Source organism: Dipteris shenzhenensis, chromosome 17 (assembly GCF_047967505.1).
Source record: "Dipteris shenzhenensis isolate YYH24624 ecotype China chromosome 17, Dip_SZ_1.0, whole genome shotgun sequence".
In the NCBI taxonomy this organism is placed as follows: Eukaryota; Viridiplantae; Streptophyta; class Polypodiopsida; order Gleicheniales; family Dipteridaceae; genus Dipteris; species Dipteris shenzhenensis.
In genome coordinates, this window is record NC_141612.1 from 35,774,300 (window position 1) to 35,784,112 (window position 9,813).

The window sequence follows — 9,813 nt, forward strand, 5'->3', positions numbered from 1 at the left end:
CCTCTTTATATTTGTGCTATATGGGTTCCCCCTAGATGTTGATGAAGGCCTCAGTATTTTTTGGGCAGAGTACTCTTGACAACTTGTTGGGGGGGACGTAATCTGAGTCCTAGCAATGTGCATGGTGGTCTTCGGCCTCTCCATCATATCCTCCTTTAGCTCCCTAAAATTTTTTAATGCAACAAGCTAGACTGGCGAAAAACTAAGCTATACAAATTCCGTCTTGCTCAAACGAGATTCTCAACAATGGCTGGATGTAATGTTTTGGCCTCTAAGGCTCTCAACAATCTTTTGGCTCACTGGATGTAATGTTTTGCTCTCTAAGGCTCTCTCAACAATTGCTAAGTTTTTGTTACATTTATGTAATCTCTTTTTGTTCAATTTGAGGCTCTTGGTATGCAATGTTATTAACTTTTATATTTGAATGGTTATGGTCACTAGCTGTAATCTTTTGGCGTTTAAGGCTCTCAGCAATTGCCGATTTTTTATAAATGTAAGATCCTCTATTCAATTTTTGCTCGGTATAAGTTGTTAATTTTTATATAACCTATTATTGGACATAGATGTACATTATAATCTCTTTTGCTCAATTTTCACTCGATAAATTATACTTTTGCTCTCATTTATATTTACTGCAAGAAGGACTAAAATACCAAGAAAGAAGGAGTACAATCTCCTTGGTTTATTAACCAAAATAGCATTAAAATAACTCCAATGACCCACCGTTGTGGTTGCATGGAGATACATATAGAATTTAAATACAATTAGAATTTCAAAAAATGCAATTGACAATATGGCCCTTGAGGGTTCCCCTCTAGGGCAAGGGCCATATCGACATGCATTATATAATATCCAGGATGCCACTAGATAGAAATGGCATGTCGATATGGCCCTTGCCCCTAGAGGGGACCCCTCAAGGCCCATATCGTCAATTGTATTTTGCTTGGTTGCACAACAAAATACATTTTCCTTGGTACACAAATATATTACTCCAAGTACCAGCGCAGTGGCTATAATAGATCTCCTTCTATTTGTTGCCAGTGCATTGGTCATCATGACCTCCTCCTATAATATGTAAAAAGAGGTAATGAAGCTATAGCTCCAAGAACTACCGCGATGGTCTCTCCAAGACAACCTTGAATTCTGGGCGATGACAATTCATCAGGCCAGAGATTGCATTGAGGCCAATGCTCAAAATGATAGATTACGTCTCATTATTATGCCAAAAACCAATGTGATGGTCTCTCCAAGCCAACCTATGATTTTCATGTGCTGCGGGCAAAGATGCAACAAAAGGCTACACAATGGCAAGTGGTCAGACGCTACGGAGGTGTTTAGAATGATAGATTGCATCTAATTATTATGCCAAGAACCAGCGCGGTGGTCTCTCCAAGCCAATCTTAAAATTTAATGATCTGCATGGGTGCAGTGCAGCAAAAGGCTGCACTGTGATAAGTGGTCAGGCGGCTTAGGCCAGAGACTACGCTGCGTGAAGTAGTGCAAAGATGCAGTGTGTCGAGCTATGCGATGTTCACAACAAATAGATTGCGTCTCATTATTATGCCAATGCGCCTTCATGACATCGGGAAAATTTCATGCGAGATCACGGGTCCGTGCAAATTTCAAATATTCACCCAAAAGCGCATCGTGTCGTGGCCCTAGAATGGCCTCGAAAATAGTTTCGCAATTGGCTACACCCAAGCAAACGTCGACCCGATGGTAAGTATATATTTATCTTCTACTAAATATCTAATATGTATAGTTGTTTAAATGTTTTGTCATTCATATCTAACTCCTTGAATTTAGATCCACAGGAATCTATGATTGGTAGGCCTCCATTTGACGAGGAGTCTAGAAGGGCCGTCAAGAGTAGATCCCACGCTTGGTTTCAAGAGATGGCGGATGAAGGATATGACATTGATTGGTGCAAGGTGGCATCACATCATGTAAGTATACCTTAATCCTCATCGTTATCATTTGAGTATCACCATTGTCTTACAATCGACGCGTCAACCATTCCTGCAAGCTAAAGAGCTTCATTTTTGCCATCCTTGTTACTATACTATTGTCTAGCTTGTGAATTTAGTTTTCCCATAGTGAGGAATCAAACACTAGACGGTAAAGTGTTGACGACAGCAGTTTCTACTTATCACTTTCTACTATTTATGAAGTTTGACTTGCAGATGTTGGCATAGACTAAATGAGGCCTGATTTTGTTTAAGTTTAACACATCTTTCCTTGAATTGATAGCATTAATATATCAGTTCATTGTGCTTGGAAGGAGGAGGAAGTATACCATTCGAGACCTTTCAATAAATGGAGTGCTTGTATTGAAAGGGTTAGTAAGATTGCTAAAGATTTGGGGAGAGAGAGAGCAGGAAGAATGAGGAGATAGGGGAAGGTGATGGTTTGTCTGAGTTTGTGATTGTTGTTGATTTGTTGAGAATCCATTGGATTCTATTTTTCCTTCATTGCTTTCCTCGGTTGAGCTTTTCTTGAGAGCTAAAGAGCATGCGAGGCTGGGAGCAACTAAGATTCAAAGTGGCTTCAAGAAGGTGACACACCGTCGGGATTCTTAGGAGTTTAAAAAAACTGATATTTTCATGTAGCATTTATCTAGCATTGCGGGTACTAGGCCAATTAAAAGCACAAACTACAAGGTGAAGCTGGATGCATTCCTAAGAAATTTGCACAATAGGTGGTGATGCCTTATGAGGCTATGCAATTACAAAGGCCCTTCTTTGGTTGAGATCAGATATGTTCTTTGGCTGAGATCAATGGATGAGATCAAATACATTGTGTTCTCTATGGCTAGAGGTAAGCCACTTGGGCCTAGCAGTATGCCTATTGAGTTCTATCAACATAACTTGTGGTGGACGATATGATGGAAGTAATTAACTGGTGCTTTCAAAGAGGTGTGATGCCGCACAGTCTTAATATGGGTATGATAAAGATCATTCCTACTACAAAGTAGAATAGATGGTTACCATGTCATTAGGGACCTTTATCGATGCTCAATTGTGTGTGCAAAGTTATGACCAATAGAATCAAGCATATTCTGAGTAGGGTGGTGCATGCTAGACAATATGGTTTTGTATATGGAAGGAACATACAAGATGTCATTCTAAATATATTATTAGATCTTGATTATGAAGTGAATCATAATGAATCATATTGACTTTTTGTCTTTTTGTCTTTGTAGAGATCATGGCGGGTAGCTATTGCAGCTCGCAATGAAGTTTTGTTATGTTCATGTGCAGATGGCTGACTTGATCCTGAGTTTACTTCTTCTGATGGCGAGCACATGACACCTATTACAAGTGTGTATTGTGATAATATCCTCAGTAGTGTGGAATGTGGGATGCCATACCTTTGAGTACACATATTGAATGTTGGAGTAGTGTGGAATGTAGGATGCCATACCTTTGAGTACACATATTGACAACATGCTAAAGTTGCAAAGTGCAAAACTTCTAGATCCTACACTTTACCGACAAAGACATGGCCTGATATTTACTATGCAGTAGGACTTTGAATTTATTTTATTGCAAAGCCATGTGCCCACCATTGAAATGGTGTGAAGCGGATCTTTAGATATTTTAGTGGGCCAGCCAAACATAGGCTAGCATATCTAAAAGAGAGACCATATGTAGAACCACAACTTCAGGGATTTTGTGATGCAGATGTGGGAAGAGACCCCAAATGCAAGTCTCTTTTAGGATACACATTTATGCAAAATGCCCATTGTGTATCTTGGTCTAGCGAAAAACAAGCAACCATGGCATTTCCACAAGAGAGGCTGAGGATGTATCTCTTGCACGATGTACATGTGAAGCAATTTGCCTTTAGAGGCTCTTGGTGCAGTCCAAGATGGTGCTACCATGATCTTCTGTGATAACCAAAGTGCCATTTTCTTAGCAGAGAATGCAAAAGATCATGAGAGGTCAAAGTACATTGACAACGACTAACATTTCATACGACATCATGTGGAGAAAGGATCTATTCAACAAGGAACAAACGACAAATTTGTTCACAAAAGCCTTGCCTCGAGAGAAGTTTGAGAAGCTCAAATTCTGTCTCTCTCTTTGTGACATAGGTACCATCCAATGATGGGGACTGTTGAAGTATGGGTCATTGGGTTGGTCATCATCCATGTACACATAGTGTTACATATTTTCATATGGTGTATAGATGGTTTGGAGAATAGATGACTCTAGAAGGGATCCTAAGTCATGGTGTGAACAGTCCTTACGAACTTAGGACAACCCACTTAGGGGTTAGTATATATATTGTATCATGTTAATCTTTTTGGCATAATGGAGAGTCATGTTTCACATTCCACTCAGCACCGAGCAAGCGTGGCGAAGGGCAATCAAGTTGAGAATTGAAAAAGAAAATAAGATTCGAGACATGGTTTGAAACCATTGGATGAATCTACTAGACAACCTACATACCTTTCACAACTTCATGTATGTGGAATACATGATTTGATCATTGCCCTAAACATTGTGAAGGACCAATATTACTAGATGAATCACATCTCAGAGCTCGAGGGAATGCAGAGTATTAGCCTCCTCATTGAACGTAGTGAAAAACCAATACCCCACTGGATGGGAAACATATGTCGCTCATCGTTCCATAAACAACAAAGAGAAATCCAAGCCATGAGAACACGGCTTAAGAAAGCGTTGGGGTGAATGTTGAACCCTAGAATTGACATTTCATGGATTCAAATAAGGTCCAAAACAAATGCCTAGACAAACAAAGCAAGCTACTGATCAAAGACAGAATGGGTGTAGGGTAGGGAAAATAGAGGATCAGCTCTTATCCCCCTATAAGCATTATGTAGCAAGGAGACACTGCGTGAGAAGGGAAAGATAACAAAGGGACCCAACTATCATGCAAATTTTTATATGTCTGCACACATAGGATTCGTGTGGCAAAGGTCAAAGGCATCAATAGGATCCGATATGATGTAATGGCACTTGTACCAAAATACAAGAGCATTTTCCAATTGTTGTGGATCTATATTTCTCTCTTACTCTTTTGCAATTCTCTTTCTAAGCTATGTGTTTCCCTCTGGGCCTTACGTGATGGCCATACACTACAATTCCATTAACACACGTTCGGTGAAGAGCACCCCCCCGCCCCCGCCCTACCCCCAACTGCTTATCTAGAAAAGGTAAATGCCCCACCCACTGGAGTGAAGAGAAGGCAATGAGACAAACGAATGCACCAGAACACAGTACCACAATTCAAGCAAACTAAAGAATTACGCAACACTATGGGCATACCAAGCAACATTCAAGGTCATGATGGATCACTCTCTATTCCACTTGGCATTCATTCTAGAAGTACTGGTACCAATGGAATTACTTGTGCCAAGTGTAAGGGCAACATACAAATGACCAAGACGAATCCCTTTAGAAACGATTAGACAAATTGTTCGAGATCGATGAATTTGTGGGTAAGGGTAACTTGGTCACAAAGTGTAATCCAGCGGAAGCTAAAGGCATGGCATGACTTCCACATCAAGAAAAGTGTATTCAAAGAAGTCATCCTCGTGTTGTATAGTGTGTCATTCATAGCGATGAAGAAACACGTCCATGAGGCATGGATCGAACTATGAGATCGTCATCTTGGAAGAAATTGAAGGAGATGAAACGCAAGAATGAATCAACGAGAAGAAGATCAAGTAGCCACAAGGACAATTCTTCGGTATAGAACTTGCTCGAGTAAGCCACGATGAGACACAGGCTATTACAAATCAAATGAGAATGACACCACAATTAAGCAAGATCATGATTGGAGAAAGTGCCAAAATTAGTTCACTAATTCCATGATATGTGCAGCATTAAATGGATACGATTCTAGAAACACCATGATGGAAAGGAAAGGAGTAAAGGAGGCAATGAGCTGAGAACTAAATGGTCAAACCCACAACATAAGCTTTTCAAAAACTTTGGGCTTACTTTTCTCATGCAAGCACTGTAAAACACGCTAGGCTACCTTGCATCCATAGCATCAACTCTACGCCTTAAAAATCTCCTTAAAAATTGTGCTGACCAAACGAATGGGAGGCAGCCCACACAATTGAAAGGGTGTTGAGTAGACAAACACACCAATTTGCTAAAGAGAAAAAAAGCAAGCTGTCCATCGAAATACTTCCAATCGACCGATGGAAACCATACCCTAATTCCATGCCCGCACTACCCCACCCTGAATTGAGGTCACGTCTGCAACCAAAGCTAACATGAAAAAGTACCGCATGATTATGGCCCTGTCACACAATAGGCCCTCAATGTTCTATGCCACGTCCAAGAGCATTTCATGAGTTCATGACTCTTGGCAAGGAAGAGCTCAAGACGGGCTAGACCAAATAAGAAAACGAAATATCAAGAGCCACATGTGCATCCCTTCAAGACGAACAAGGTAGATGGCAGTTCACATGGGTGACAAAGCAATAAAGGCACTGAAGGAAGAGATCAAAAGCAAAAGCACACTAACAAGCATTGGAAGCACAGGGCCAAATCTATAAAATAGCCAACCTAGACCGAGGTCGAGAAAGAGAACATCAACCTAACAACCCTCATCTAGATTTTTGAAGCGTAGGTGGACTAGCCTCGCACAAACTACCTTTCTCCAAAGCAAGGCTCACCAAAGTCTACGCAAACTTCACCAATAATGAATCAACAATCATAAGGGGATTTGCTGCCAAAGGGATGAATTACGAGCGAAGGTAGAAGAATTGCTCCAATTCCTAATGAAGCCCACTGGTCTCACCAATCTCCCGTAGCATTCCTTTGTACATAGAGCAAGCATGGTGAAGGGACATTCGGGTGTGACTAGAGAAATCCCATAAGATCTAAGAGGCGATGACCAAACTACCATAACACGCTCTTGGACACTATCGAGAAGATTCCAAGTCGATAGAACCAATGCGAAGTCGTTTTCTATCTAAAGATCACAAAGGACCAATATTGCAAGGTGCATCATATCTTGGAGCATCCTAGACATATGAATTGCTTCACGAGTGTGAAGAACCTAGTGTCAAGATGGACAAGTAACATGAAGCAATGATGCATGGCATAGTAGCAACAAGAGATACGAGCCATGAAGAAACATACAAAGTTTCAATTGGGAGTAATGTTGGACCCCTCAAATGAGGAGACAAGATTTCAACAAAGGGCAAGTCTTAATAAAGGATCAAGGTGGAGCAACAAAGGGTTCTAAGGAGGACAACGAATGTAGGAATCGCCCGGGATGATCCATTTGCCCTAAGTTAACATTGTCTTCACCGACTCCAAATGATCATTGTTGAAGTACAATTGCTAAAGCGCACTCAATCAAGCCAATGGGGTTGCTTGTCAAAAGGATTCATTGCTTGTGTGTGAGGGCATGAATTTTGACTCGGCATGATGCCACCTACCATTAGGATGGGTAGGTGTGGACAAATGTAAATGCAAAGTGGGTGGTACCCACCACGCCTTGTTGGAGGGCTTTGCATATAAGGGGGTGGACGAGAGGTAGTTAGGATGCTCGTGCTAGCATTGTGTACATAGAGTTCCATCGAGGAGCCAATTGTGTTGTCATTTGCCCAAGGGGCCCTTGTAATACAAAGTGATTTCCAACATCTCTTAAGCCTTGTATTGTCGTCAATTTTCCATTTGTCTCCACGCAACGTGCTTACTTGTTTTCTCCATTCCTTACACGCCTCTAGCATCACTTGGCCTCTAGAAATGACAATTTGTCCAACATACACAAAACGAATGTGGACACGCTAGCACAACCAAATGAGCAAACCAATCAACTACATGCAATCATGATTTAAGCGTAGTGAGTCTATGTTTGCACATGATAGTTTTTGTTTCAAATGTAACTATGATGTATTATACGTGATAGTATCCATTTCAAATGTAAATAAGTAATTATGATGTATTATATGTGATAGTATCCATTTCAAATGTAAATAAGTCTTTCTACCATGAAGTGCAAACAAGACTTGAAGTTCACTTATAATAATATCAGCTAGGCATTTTGGGATACAGTATCCATTTGAATTCGGTAAGTTGGTTGCCTTTGTTGGCGTTAGAAAGAGACAATAGCATATACTTCTCTCTCCTATAGAAGGTGATAGCAACTCCATGATTGATGCTCAACTCCAGGCGACATCTAATTGAGCCTTCACATTTAAGAAGCTTCTATTGCAATGCATCTGCAATCCCTTTTGCATGAGGTCTTGCACCCTTTCCAATTTGGTACTTGCCATCACCAAAAACTTGTCCTCTTTTGTGTCACATAACATGTTCCACTTCTACCTTCGCCTTCCATTCAAAACTTATTAATTTTATTCTTGCATGAATAAGACTATTGAACTACTCCCCACGCACACCCCCAGCCCCCCCCCCCCCCCACACACACACACGTGTGTCCACCCCCAAACAAACGCAAACCCACTGGACAAATATGCAGCGGAAAATTGAATCTTCCATGAGATCACACCTGATAACTCTAGATCCTACTTGGGATGTGCACAGATACATAAAAATGTAACCCGCACAACCTTCTCTAGTGCTGTTCTGCAATTCTGGAGGCCGGAAGTGATGGCAGACTGCTGGCCTTGCTGCTGCCTTTTACTGCTCTCTCATAATGCCTTTGGTGCACTCTGGAGAGGCTCCCTATAGTCTTCAACGCTGCCTGTCTGAATGCCTGCTGCCCCCGACAATAGGGGTCTCAATGCCCTCCTGTTTATGCCGGCTGGCCCTGAACCTGGCTGACCCAGTCAGGATCTGCTGACAGCGTTGCTGTACTGCCAAACATGCAGGCCTTGGGGGCCTATAAAACCCCCCAAGTTCTTGTCTCTTTCTGCCACAATCAGGGCCTTTTGCTGCCTATATGCAGGCATATACATAGCCTTACATTACCCCCATGAGGCTATTCCTGGATGCAATCCTGCCCTATGTCACGGCCCATGTGTGGCCCAAGAGATTGCCAGCACTATGGCTGTCCCTCCCAGGCCACAGCTGCCCTAAAGGGTGGATTCCATTAAATACAACGACACTCATGTGCTGTCCATGTGGCAGCCTTTTCATCCTCTCCCTTCCCCCTATTCTCTCCAGGTGTCAGTCCCCCGTGCTCTCCTCATTTGAGTGCTTACCAGCAGGGAGGTGACCGATCAATTCAAGCACCCCCCCCCCCAAAAAAAAAAAAAGCAACCCCCATACGCACAGACACACATTAAGCAAAATCTCATGGAATCCATTTCTCCAAAATATCTTCTCTAAGCTCTCTGCTTGCTTCCCTTCAAGAATTCGACTCCCATTTTATGAGAGACCTGAGTCCTGTCTTTCTGTTCTTCCAATGCTATAGACTGACTGCTGTAAATATCGACCAATGTACGGAATCACCAGCTTTTCCTATTATGAGCAGGCAAGGAGCATATCTCTTCTGCACATTGCATCGTACAAATGCTTAGGTTAGCAGCTTGCCTCGTCATTCACTACAGGACTCCACATAATGTCTCATACACCCACAAATATGTTCAGGGTCCCATCACACCTTAAAAATGGCTAAAAACCCTGAGTCTGATTCAGAGACAGAATTGCTCACTCACAGTGTGTATTAGATTCCTTCCCACATAGGCTTGTTGGAAAATTCCAGGATTTAACTTTACGCTTAAACTCTCTCTCTCTCTCTCTCTCTCTCAATTAACTATGAAGTAGAAATGCTTGCAGAAAGCTTTAGCAATACTGTCAAGACACCAATAAGGCTCTTTGTATTATACGGATCTGAGCAGGTTCACTTCTACAGAGT